This window comes from Leopardus geoffroyi, chromosome B3 (assembly GCF_018350155.1).
Source record: "Leopardus geoffroyi isolate Oge1 chromosome B3, O.geoffroyi_Oge1_pat1.0, whole genome shotgun sequence".
Taxonomy (NCBI): Eukaryota; Metazoa; Chordata; class Mammalia; order Carnivora; family Felidae; genus Leopardus; species Leopardus geoffroyi.
Window position 1 is genome coordinate 68,017,933 of NC_059337.1, and position 11,515 is coordinate 68,029,447.

General features: G+C 40.8%; 1 long non-coding RNA gene across 1 annotated transcript; it reads left to right on the forward strand.

Moving 5' to 3' along the window:
• Window positions 1-107: 107 nt before the first annotated feature.
• Window positions 108-6,942, forward strand: LOC123583220. Its single transcript, XR_006704790.1, has 2 exons — window positions 108-158; window positions 5,038-6,942. It is a non-coding gene; the product is annotated as an uncharacterized LOC123583220 (long non-coding RNA).
• The last annotated feature ends 4,573 nt before the right edge of the window (window positions 6,943-11,515 follow it).

Below are 11,515 nucleotides of genomic sequence, written 5' to 3' on the forward strand. Positions count from 1 at the left end.
TGAAGCAGGCTCTGCACTGACAGCAGAAAGCCCAATGTGGGGCTCAAACTCACAAACCATGAGATCATGACCTGAGCCAAAGTCACATGCTTAACTGACTGAGCCACCCAGGCACCCCTGAAAAACAAGTTTCTGATAAAAAAGCGTACCATTGGAAAGTATCTTTCTCTTTTTATTTAAACTCTTAAATGTATTTAATAAGCTTCATCCCTAAATGTCTCTGATTCAGCCAGGCCACTCTCAGTAGTTTCCACTGAAAGCATCTTGCACTTCCCCAACTTTGTGGCTTTGCTTTTTCTGTACCTCTTATCTGCGACGCCATTCTCTTTCCTGTCCTCCTGTTGCACTCTACCCAGACCTTCAGACCAAATACTACCTCTTCCAGGAAGTCTTCCCTGACCGCTCCACCTGTAGTAAACTCTTTCTCCATTCAACACAGATAGTCTGGACAAAATCCTTGGGAATTGTGTCTTATACCTTTTTCAAATGAATATTAGGAGCTGTGGTCTATCCATTGCAGAATTACAGCTATGGAGACTTAGGACAGTCACCTACATAAAAGCACTTGATAAAAATAATACATATTTTTCCCTTCATAAATGTTCTCTCTACTGTCAAATTCCTCAGTAGCCCTCTAAGTATGCTTCCGATGTGTCAGTTAGCATTATTCTCTCTTTGTTCTAAAACAGACCTTAAGAAATAGCAATGGCACCAGTTCCCCTCCCTTTCATCATGGCACCAGTTCAAGCCAGCAGAAGGGATCAGCTGATTTGGGTTCCAATCTAAATCTTTGCTTTAGATGATCAAATTGCATAAAACCTAATTTAAGTAACGAAGAATAATGTGCATTTATAATACAATAAGCTTACCCTTAAAAAAAAAATAAGCTTACCCTTACAGGGCTAAAGGGAAAAATAAATATCTTGATAATCCCAAATGAGTCTCTAATTAGCTCAAGAGGACTGGGAAGAAGAGAACAAAACAAATATTCACGGAGACCTGCCCTGCCCACCCCCCCTCCCCGCCCCCGCCTGCCACTTCAGGACACTCTAGGACCTTGGGCAGCACAGTTGAGTAGCAGAGTAAGCAGACATTTTTCTCATGTATGGGGCTTTTTCTTTAAAGAGAGGATTTTTTTTTTTTTTTTTTTTTTTAACCTCCTGGGGCCTCACGAAATGCTCACAGTCTATTCTTTCACACATGGACGTGACCAGATCTCTGGAAGAGCTTCTAATTATAAACATGGTGTTTATTTTCCTGGCCCTGTGTCATTTGACTTTCTTTTCATTTGTATGAAATAGGAGACATCAGTTTTGAAGACTTGCTGACACTTTAATGAAAAGAAGTTTGGTTGTGAGTGGGTTGCTCTTTATCTCTGTTTCCATGTATTTTCTAAATCAAGTATCTCAAATTCACTTTGGAGGTGACTGGCATCCTACTTTCCGCTAGAAAACATCCATAAGTCAGCACAGGATGGGAATGTGACCCTTACTATGAAGGCAGGGCAGAGGGACAAGTCCAGCATAGGTCTCTGGGATACCGGTGATTTTCCCCTCCTTTGTTGGTCAAGGTTAAATTGTTTTCCATTGTATTGACACAATGTTTACGTAAGCACCCTAAACCCAAGGCAGAAGCTATGTATCCCTTGCTGTCCTTTCCTCACTTTATAGGTACTTAATTTTTTTTTTCAACCCAACAACCGAATTTGTCACAGGATAAGAATTCTTTCTCAATTCATGGCTCAGAAAATATGTAATCCTTTGTTTTTCAAGGGCAAATTCTTAACTTTTTTTTTCTTTGCATGCAAGCATTCTTAATAATCAAAATACAGAATAAACATTCCTTTTTAAGATGGATAAGAATGAAGTTCTTCAGGACATTTCATTTTTCTTAGCTTTACTCAGTCAAAATTGGCACTCATTAGTAGGCTGTCGGGGAGATACGCACTATGGTTCCTGCCCTTTGGAAACCAAAATTTCATAAGGAGAGAAAGGATGACCACAACAAGGATATTAAAGGCACTTGACCGAAGCTAATGTGTTTGTCATCTCTAGAATACATAGAACAAGCCACCTGTATCTGCCTAGAAGATGGGACTTGGGGAGAGCAGGAACTGGCTAGGGATGAAGGTACAGGAAGGACTTTATTCTTGCTTTGGAAGTCAAGTTGGCGTGGTGTTGTGCTGGAAAGATTTTTTAACAGGGAATGCCAACAGAGATCAGAAGAAAAGGAGAAACATGATTTGGCAGGAAAGATTAGAGATGATATTCTGGGCAGAGGGCTAAGTGTGTGACGGGGGTGAGAGAGACAGACAGGGAGAGACAAAGAGACAGAGAAAGGGAGAGAGAGTCTTGAAGATTAAATTGGTAGGGCTATCTGGCCAAAGAGGTAAAATCCTGAAGTCGAGAGATGGAGAACAGCAAGGCAAATGCTACGTTAATATAACACTTCCTTGACTTTATTTGGTATTGTCAGTCTTAAATTTTAGTCATTCCACTGTTCTGTGATGGCTGTTCATCGTAATTTTAATTTGTACTTCCCTGTTGCTATTGAGATTGACTGCACTTTAAAACGTTGATTGGCCACTGGGATACCTCTTTTGTGTAGTGCCTATCTAAGTCTTTTGCCCATTTTTATACTGGCTTGTCTATCTTTTTTTCATTGATTTATAGGAATTCTTTATATAGCCTGAATCTAAGCCCTTTGTAGGGTGTATGTATTGCAGGTATTTTCTCCCCAGGGTTCTTTCCCCTGATAGATTCTTTGCTGAAACAAAGTTGTTGTTATTTCTCTATGGTTAGTGTTTTCTGTTTAAGAAATCTTTGCCTAGGAGTGCCTGAGTGGCTCAGTTAGTTGAGCATCAGACTCTTGGTCTCAGCTAAGGTCTTGATCTCACAGTTGTGAGTTTGAGCCCCGAATCCAGCTCTACGCTGATGGCACAGAGCCTGCTGGAGATTCTGTGTCTCCTTCTCTCTGCCCCTTACTTGCTTGTGCTCGCTCTCTCTCTCTCTCTCTCTCTCAAATAAAATAAAAAAGAAACATATATACATGTATATATGAGAGAAAGGAATCCTTGCCTATCCAAAAGTAATCAATAAATTATCCTGTTATATTCTAAGAACTTAATCCTGTAAACTCACCCACTTAGACCTACAATTTGCCTAGAAGTGAATTTTGTATATGGTGTGAGATGGAGTCAAGATTCATTGTTTTCTCCATATGGCTATGCTACTGACTCAACACCATTTATTAAAAAGATCCTCACTTTCTCAATATTGTTCAAGTTGGCATTTGTCAAAATCAAGTATATATTTATTTATGGGTCACTTTCTGAACTATTTGTCTACACTTGCACAAATACAACATGCTATATTCATGGCTTTGTCGTAACTCTTGCTATCCAGTAGGGCAGGTCTTTCAGCTTTGTTGCTCTTTAAGGTTATCTTAGCCATTCTTAGCCCTTTGCACGTCTATATAATTTTAGAATTAGTGTCCCCATACACACAGACACACACACTACTAGTAACTGGATGCATTGCCTTGTATCTAAAAATCAATTTAGGTTGAATTGACAGTGTTATAACACTGGATCTTCTGATTCATAAATGTGACATATGTCTCCATTTATTTAGGTCTTCTTTAACTTATTGCACTAAAATTTTGTAATGTTATCAGTAGCATTTTTATATATCTTTAGTTGGATCTAATCCTAGCTATAGATGTTTCCTGATGCTATTTTAAGTGGTCTATTTCAAATATTATCTTTCCATTTGTTTATTGTTGGCATGTAGAGATAAAGTTAACTTTTGTATTTTGTCCCTTAATGCACTTTGCTATTCACTTACTAAATTAAATAGTTCTACCATAAATCCTTTTGTATTTTTTATAGTTATTGTTAATGACAGCTTTGTTTCTTCTTTTCCAATTCTTATGCCTTTTATACATATTTCTTGCCTTACTTCACTGTTTAGGAGCACTGGTATAATGTAAAATAGAAGTGATGATAGCAGACATCTGTGTCTTATTCACAATCTCAGGGAACAAGCGATAAAATATAATGTTGTTGTAGATTTATTGTAGGTACTCTTTATTAGATTAAGGATTTTCTTTCTATTTCTAGTTTGCTAAGAGTTTTTACTATAAATAGATGTTAACTTTCATCAAATGTATTTTCTGCATATATCGGAGAGATCATACGATTATTTTGCTATATTCCATTAATGTGCTGAATTACATGAACTGAATTTTAAGTGTTAAACCAGCCAGGCATTCTTTTATTCTCTTTGCTTTAATCTGAATATATTTTACTGACCTACCCTAAAATTCACTAATCCTTTAACTGTGTCAGTCTGTTCTTAAAGTCATCTATTGCGTTATTAATTTGTTGTATGTTTAATTTTAGAATTTCATGTGATTGCTTTTAATAGATTCCAGTTCTTTGATGAAATTTTCTATTTTGCCATTTATTTTCCTGAGTATATTACTCAGTGTTTTAAAACCTATCTATCACGTATGTCCGATAACTTCAGTATCTGGATCTCCTGATGGTCTCTTTCCATTGTCCTTTTTTGTTTTATGGGTTTTCAGTTATGTGGTCTCGCCAAGTACTGCTTTATATATTTTATATACCCGGCATTATGTACGAAAACTGTACAGATAACATCTGTAACAGGTTACATTCCTCCAGTGGGTATTTACTTTTGGTTTTGACAGACAAGGCCAATCACTTTAAACTATCCTGGGACTGAGCTGACTCAATGCCTGTTTTCTGTCCATCTGTCTTAACCCCTAAGGTGTAGCCTATTGTGGGTCTCAGCTGAAGGCCTGGACTGTTTACCAAGGCCACTCTTCCTTGGCAGACCCTATGCTCCAACTCTGTCTCTCTCCACCACCCCACCCGCCCCCAACTCCGCCCCCAGCCCCATGTGTGGCCAAGGTTGAGAACAACTGGCCTAGATTTTTGTTTGCTTGATAACCCCTATCTGTAAAACTATCAGTGTTCCCTTCCCTGCTTTCACATACTCCTGCCTTTTTTAGGTTCCCATCTCTTTTGCATTTCCAAGAGCCACTGGGGATGGATACTCAGGGTAAAGTACGGACTGTGCTACTCTGGCCAACGCCAGCCCCGTCCACTCTGGCCATCATTTGCACAGCCTTTGTCACTTGCTCCTGACTGCCAACATCCAGGCTTCACAGATGGCTTTTGGTGCTGCATCTCAGGCTACGTATCAGTCACTGTTCAGTTGTGGATCTGGACCAGAGCAGGAAGGTAACTTCCCACCCTTTAAGTTCTGTTCTGTTACTGTGTGCTCCCAGCTGAGGCCCTCAGCTCCTGAGTGTTGGGAGACAGCTCTGTTTGTTTGCAAAATATGCCTTCTGGTTCCAAGTGTTCACTTGCTCCTGGAGTAGTTCATTTGGGATGTTGTAAACAGCTACCATGCTGTTAATTGGAAACATCACTCCTCTCCAATCTTCGGGTCCTGTTGCTGAGTCCATTCATTGTGCCAGGTTCCACCTTAAGTAGGTATCAGTTCTCCTTCGAGGCTCTTTCATCACCCTGTGGTTTGCCTACTGTCATCAGCACCTGATTCATCAGACATTCCCATGGACATTGGAACCTCTTCAGCCCCAATGGCGCCTAACTCCACATGCCAGACCTATATTGGGTCAGCCAGTACCTCTGCTATAAATATAGGAAATGTGATATATTTAGTGCAGCTATTTAAATTTCATAATCTATGATCACCTGAATATAGGAACTAATTCATTCAGAATCAAACTATTTGGAAAACTAAAACAACTGAATTTTTGTACCACTTAAACTTGGCTTTTAATACTTTTACATTTTGAGATAATTATAGACTGTACAAAATAATCCAGAGATCCCATATACCTTTATCCAGTGTTCCCCCAATGGCAACAACTTGTATAACTATAGTACAATATCACAACTAGCAAATTGATATTGATATAATCCAGCAACACGTTCAGATATCACCAGTTTTAGTTTTACATGCACTCACGTATATGCCTGTGTGTCTATTTAGTGCTAGGCAATTTTATCGCATACACGGGTTCACACGGCCACCAAAATATAGGACAGTTCCACCTGTTCTGTAGGAACCTTCATGCCACCCTGCTGACACCACCCTGGTGGGAGATGAGGAACTCTGCCTGCTTCCAACTGGCAGGAAATGGAGAATCAGCCCCACCAATATGACTGGGCGGGAGAACTGGAGCCCCACCACCTGCTTCTGCAGGGATGGGGGTGAGGAGGAAGATCAGCTCCCTATTCTGCCCCACTGAACCTAGGGAGAGGGGGATACAATTCTCTACGAATGTCTGGCCAAAGTAGGGCAAGATTGCCAAAAAGCCTTTGTATGGTTGAGGCCGCTCCTTCGTTGGTTCGTTGAGTAGGAGGAACAGATGTTTCTCGTGGCTTACTTTATCCATGCCTACTGATGGTTCCAGGATGGAAGCTACTATAGTACCCAGCCTGGGCTATATGGGAGGCAGTAAGGAAACCTAGATTCGTCACCATGTTATTTCTCAAGTCCCAGAGTCCCTAGGCAGTCCATCTTCTTCTTTCCTCCTTTGAGTCTTCCTATGTTTGTTTGATATATTATGTCCACAGTTGTAATAAGGAGCACCTGGAAGGAAAAGGGTGCTCCATCCTGGCTAGAACCAGAGGTCTTATCTATACTTGATTTTTAAGAGAAATAAATAGATAACAGGTATGTTGATACCAACAGTTAACTCATGGAAGCAACTTTTCAGGATGTTACCATTTTCGTCTGGTATTCTGTATCTATCAATATTCCATGTCTCATAGATGTGTGTGTGTTACATACCTTGGCATGTGACAAGAATTTGTGTTCAAAATGAGAATATTCTGTGAATAGCTTCTGAAGCACCGAAGAAAATGAAAGTATCTTCTCTGCAGTTTTGTGTGAGTGTATTTAGACGAGTTTAATTCTGTAAACAATGGTTGTTTTCCACTGTGTCAGAAACCCAATACCCCAGCCAATCTGGCTAGAAGAGATTGTATTGCACGTAGACGTCTTGGAGCTGAATTAGATGACTGACCAAATATGAGGACGGTTTTAAAAACAGCACCACTCGTGAACAAGGTCCTAAACATCTCTCAGAGAGGCAATGTCTTTCTTCAAGTAGGTGGAGGTTATTATGTGGAAACCCATTGGGTAAGCAAGACAAAAACATGCTGGATTTTAAGCAAGAGGATGTTAAATTAGATTGTTTTCCTCCTTTCTGAAATTTATAAAAATTAATACATGTTTCTGGAAAAATATTAATACATGAATGGAAAATGGAAAATGTGATAGTTTCCTTCTTCTCTTGCCTTTCAACACTCTCTCCTCTGATGATAGTTTGGGTGTGTTTGGTTAGATTTTTTAGAAACAGGCTTCAGCAGTCAAAGTTTTCTTTCATTTTCTTTTTTTAAGGTCTTATTTATCTTTGAGAGAAAGAGAGCACATGCGTGCAAGCGGGGGAGGGACACAGAGAAGGGTACAGAGGATCCAAAGCAAGGTCTGTGCTAACAGCAGTGAGCCCGTTGTGGGGCTCAAATTCATGAACTGTGAGATCATGACCTGAGCTGAAGCTGGGTGCTCAACTGACTGAGCCCCGCAGGTGCCCCAGCAGTCAAAGTTGTCTGTGTGCAAGTAAACTTAAAACTTCTCAGTCCTGGGAGAATTTTTACAATTGGTCATGAGAGGTGATTTGGGGTAAGTGGGAAAGAACTGTCTCTCAAATCTGTTCAAGCTTTCAGTTCAGATGGAGCTACCCTTTAAAACACATGCATATGCATGCACACACACACACACACACACATATGCACACGCACTCATATGCATGCACACATATACACGTGTGCACATTTCTCACTTGAAAAGGCCATTTCACGGGTCACCTGGGTGGCTCAGTCGGTCGAGCGTCTGACTTCCACTCACACCATGATCTTGCAGTTCATGAATTCAAGCCCCACATCTGCTCACTGCTGTCAGCCTGTCAGCACAGAGTCCCTTTCAGATCCTCTGTTCCCCTCTCCCTGTCCCTCCCCAACTTGTGCTCTCCCCAAAATAAATAAATACAAAAAAAAAAAAAAAAAAAAAGAAAGAATGCCATTTCAGTGGCGTCTTCAGTAGTGTGCATATTTCTGAGTTCACATGGAACCTGGAAGGTTGTCTTCTCAGAAGTGTAGCATGTGGTGTGCAGTGGGCATTCAATGGGTGCCTGTTGAACAAACTGTAATTATTCCAGGAGGAAACAAACATATCTTCATCTGTACTCTTCATTTTTTAAAAAACGATTAGGACAGAAAATAATTGCACAAATACAGCCCAATATACTAAAATTTGTCAGCTTTATACTAAATCTCCAGTTGTTGTTGTTTTTCAATCTTTGAATCCTGGCCTTGAGTAGTCCTGACCCCCTCTCAAACTCATTTGCTAAATTATGCCAGATTGGTGTGGGTTAGGGTAGGAGGAAACCACTGAATTAGTTCTTATAGGCTCTGTTCAAAATCCACAGACTATGAAGTCGTGCTCAAGTGCCATGAGAAGGACTCTCTCCCTCTCCCCAACCCCCCGCCTTGATTCAGTACTTTTTTATGCTGCTTAGCACAGGTGTTTGTGGTGGATGGTCAGGTTTATATACTACCTAGAAGAGTGTTAAGTGTTTTCTTGGTGCGCAGAGAAAGGCATTTAATACATATTGATTAAATGGACAGATTAAAAAGCCACGTCTTGATTTCAATGGAACCCCACTTAGCTACAAAATTGTATGTTTCCTCCTGTTCATATCTACATTTGCACAATAAGCATCACTATTTTCTTTCCATTTAGTTAAAAATAAGGCTTTTTCAGGGGTGCCTGGGTGGCTCAGTTGATGGAGTGTCTGAATCTGGATTTTAGCTCAGGTCATCATCTCCTCATTTGTGGGATCGAGCCCCGAGTTGGGCTCCGTACTGACAGTGTGGAGTCTGCTTGGGATTCTCTCCCTCCCTCTCTCTCTCTCTCTGTCCCTCCCCTGCTGTCTCTCTCTCAAAATAAATAAATAAACTTAAAAAATAATAATAATAATGCTTTTTCCGGGCACCTGGGTGGCTCAATCGGTTAAGCATCTGACTTTGGCTCAGGTCATGATTTCATGGTTCGTGAGTTCAAGCCCCAAGTGGGATCTGCACTGACAGCTTGGAGCCTGCTTAGTTTGGATTCTCTTGTCTCCCTCTTTCTCTGTCTCCCTCTCCTCTCCCCCACTCACGTTCTGGCAATCTACCTGTAAAATAACTAAACAAACAAACATTTTTTAAAAATAATGCTTTTTCGGGGCACCTGAGTGGCTCAGTCCGTTGAGCGTCCAACTTCGGCTCAGGTCATGATCTCACAGTCTGTGAGTTCGAGCCCTGCGTCGGGCTCTGTGCGGACAGCTCAGAGCCTGGAGCCTGCTTCAGATTCTGTATCTCCCTCTCTCTCTGACCCTCCCCTACTCATGCTCTGTCTCTCTCTCTGTCAAAAATATTAAAAATAAAATTTAAAAAAAATAATGCTTTTTCAAATCAAAGGTTTATTCATCTGAAAAATTTTGCTCAGTGATTTGTAAAATGAGAGAGTAAGAACATTCTTAAGCTTCTGCATAGGTGAAAGCAAGCTGGAATTTCCCAGGGAAATTATTTGAAATCTTTTGTTCAAAACCAGTTACTGAGAACGGGATGCTCTTTTGGTTGCTGCTGAGTATTGAAATCTCTGTTCAGAGAGACAGGGAGGGTAAGAGATACTTTACTGGAAATGACACAGGTTCTGACAATCAGGTACCATGTTTTTTCTACCATGCACATTAAAAAAAAATTTTTTTTAATGTGTTTATTTATTTTTGAGACAGAGAGAGACAGAGCATGAGCAGGGAAGGGGCAGAGAGAGAGGAAGACACAGAATCTGAAGCAGGCTCCAGGTTCTGAGCTGTCAGCACAGAGCCTGATGCGGGGCTCAAACTCAGAGACTGCGAGATCATGACCTGAGCTGAAGTCGGACACTTAACTGACTGAGCCACCCAGGTGCCCCTCTACCATGCACATTTTTGAGGAAAAGGTATATTCATATGTATCACAGTCTCAGTGTGGCAACATTATAAAATGTTACCTAGAGCTTCTATACCCACTATTATCTGAAGAAACAAAGAACATCTGTTCATTCTTAGCCACTGCTCAACACCAACTTTGAAGTTTTTGAAAACCTGTTTGTGTGATTATGACTGAATTAGATGCTTTGGAAAGGTGTACTCTATGAAATGTAGGAAATAGAAGCAAGAAATTTTTTACTATTTTTTTATTTTGAGAGAGAGACAGTGTCAGTAGGCAAGGGGCAGAAGGAGAGGGAGAGGGAAAATCCCAAGCAGGCTCCATGCTGCCAGCACAGGGCCGATACGGGACTCAAATTCACAAAACTGTGAGATCATGACCTGAGCTGAAACCAAGAGTCAGATAGATGCTTAACCCACTGCGCCACGAAGGAGTCCCAAAGCAATAAATCTTTCACTCATGACTGATTCTCTCAGATTCACACAGATCTATTCCAGGTGAGAAAGTAGGCAAGCTTAACATTTAACCTCTCATATGTAATCAGAATAAAGGTTAGTTTCTAGATCACAGAAAAATCTGACTACATAAAGTTATAGGATACAGAACGATATTTTAGGGTTTAATATTTAAGCCTGAGGTGTGGGCACTTCTAGAACACTGGAGCTGTTCTAATAAACAAGGGATCTGTTTTGACTTTCCTATTACCATTTTGGGGCCCACATCCCTCAGTTGGACAAAACGAGCCCGTGTTTACCCTAGATTTTCTACTGCCCAGTGTAAAAGCAAAGCCTCAGCCCTTGCACCAGTATCTGTATGTCAGGTTTCATGGGAAGAGTAGAGGGGTTGTAGGTCACTCCCCCATCACCATCCCCCTACCCCCTCTCCTCATCCCCACTCACCACCTTGAGCCAACAGCATAATGATGTGATCTTCGGCTGGACACCAGAAATGACCCATTACGCCAATCTGAAGGGTCAGCTTGGTGTAGGGTTTTAGGGTTTCCTTTCTGCACCCTCAGGAAAAAGGCTCTGGACTCTCTTCTCACTGGGCAGAGGACCCAGGAAGAAGATGGCTTTATACCCACTGGTGGGGAGATGGGCCCAGCATGAACCTTTTGTGGCAGTTATAAACACTGAGCTATAATGTTAAACAGCAATTAGAATCTCTCCCCACAAAACTGCATATCTGAATAGAGTTTAGAGGACAATAGAATTTAGAGGACACCCTTCCTGTTCTTCCATAAAGAATGTTCTCACCTGAGATCTATCCAGTTCTTGCAGGTACTTCTTTGGTGATGTAATACTTTACTCTGTTACATTCTTTCGATCATGCTCGAGATTTTTCTCATCATTTGTCAAAGCCACATCATGGTTTAATGGCTGATTCATTTCTATTCTCAGTTATTGAAGGTTGGGTCTT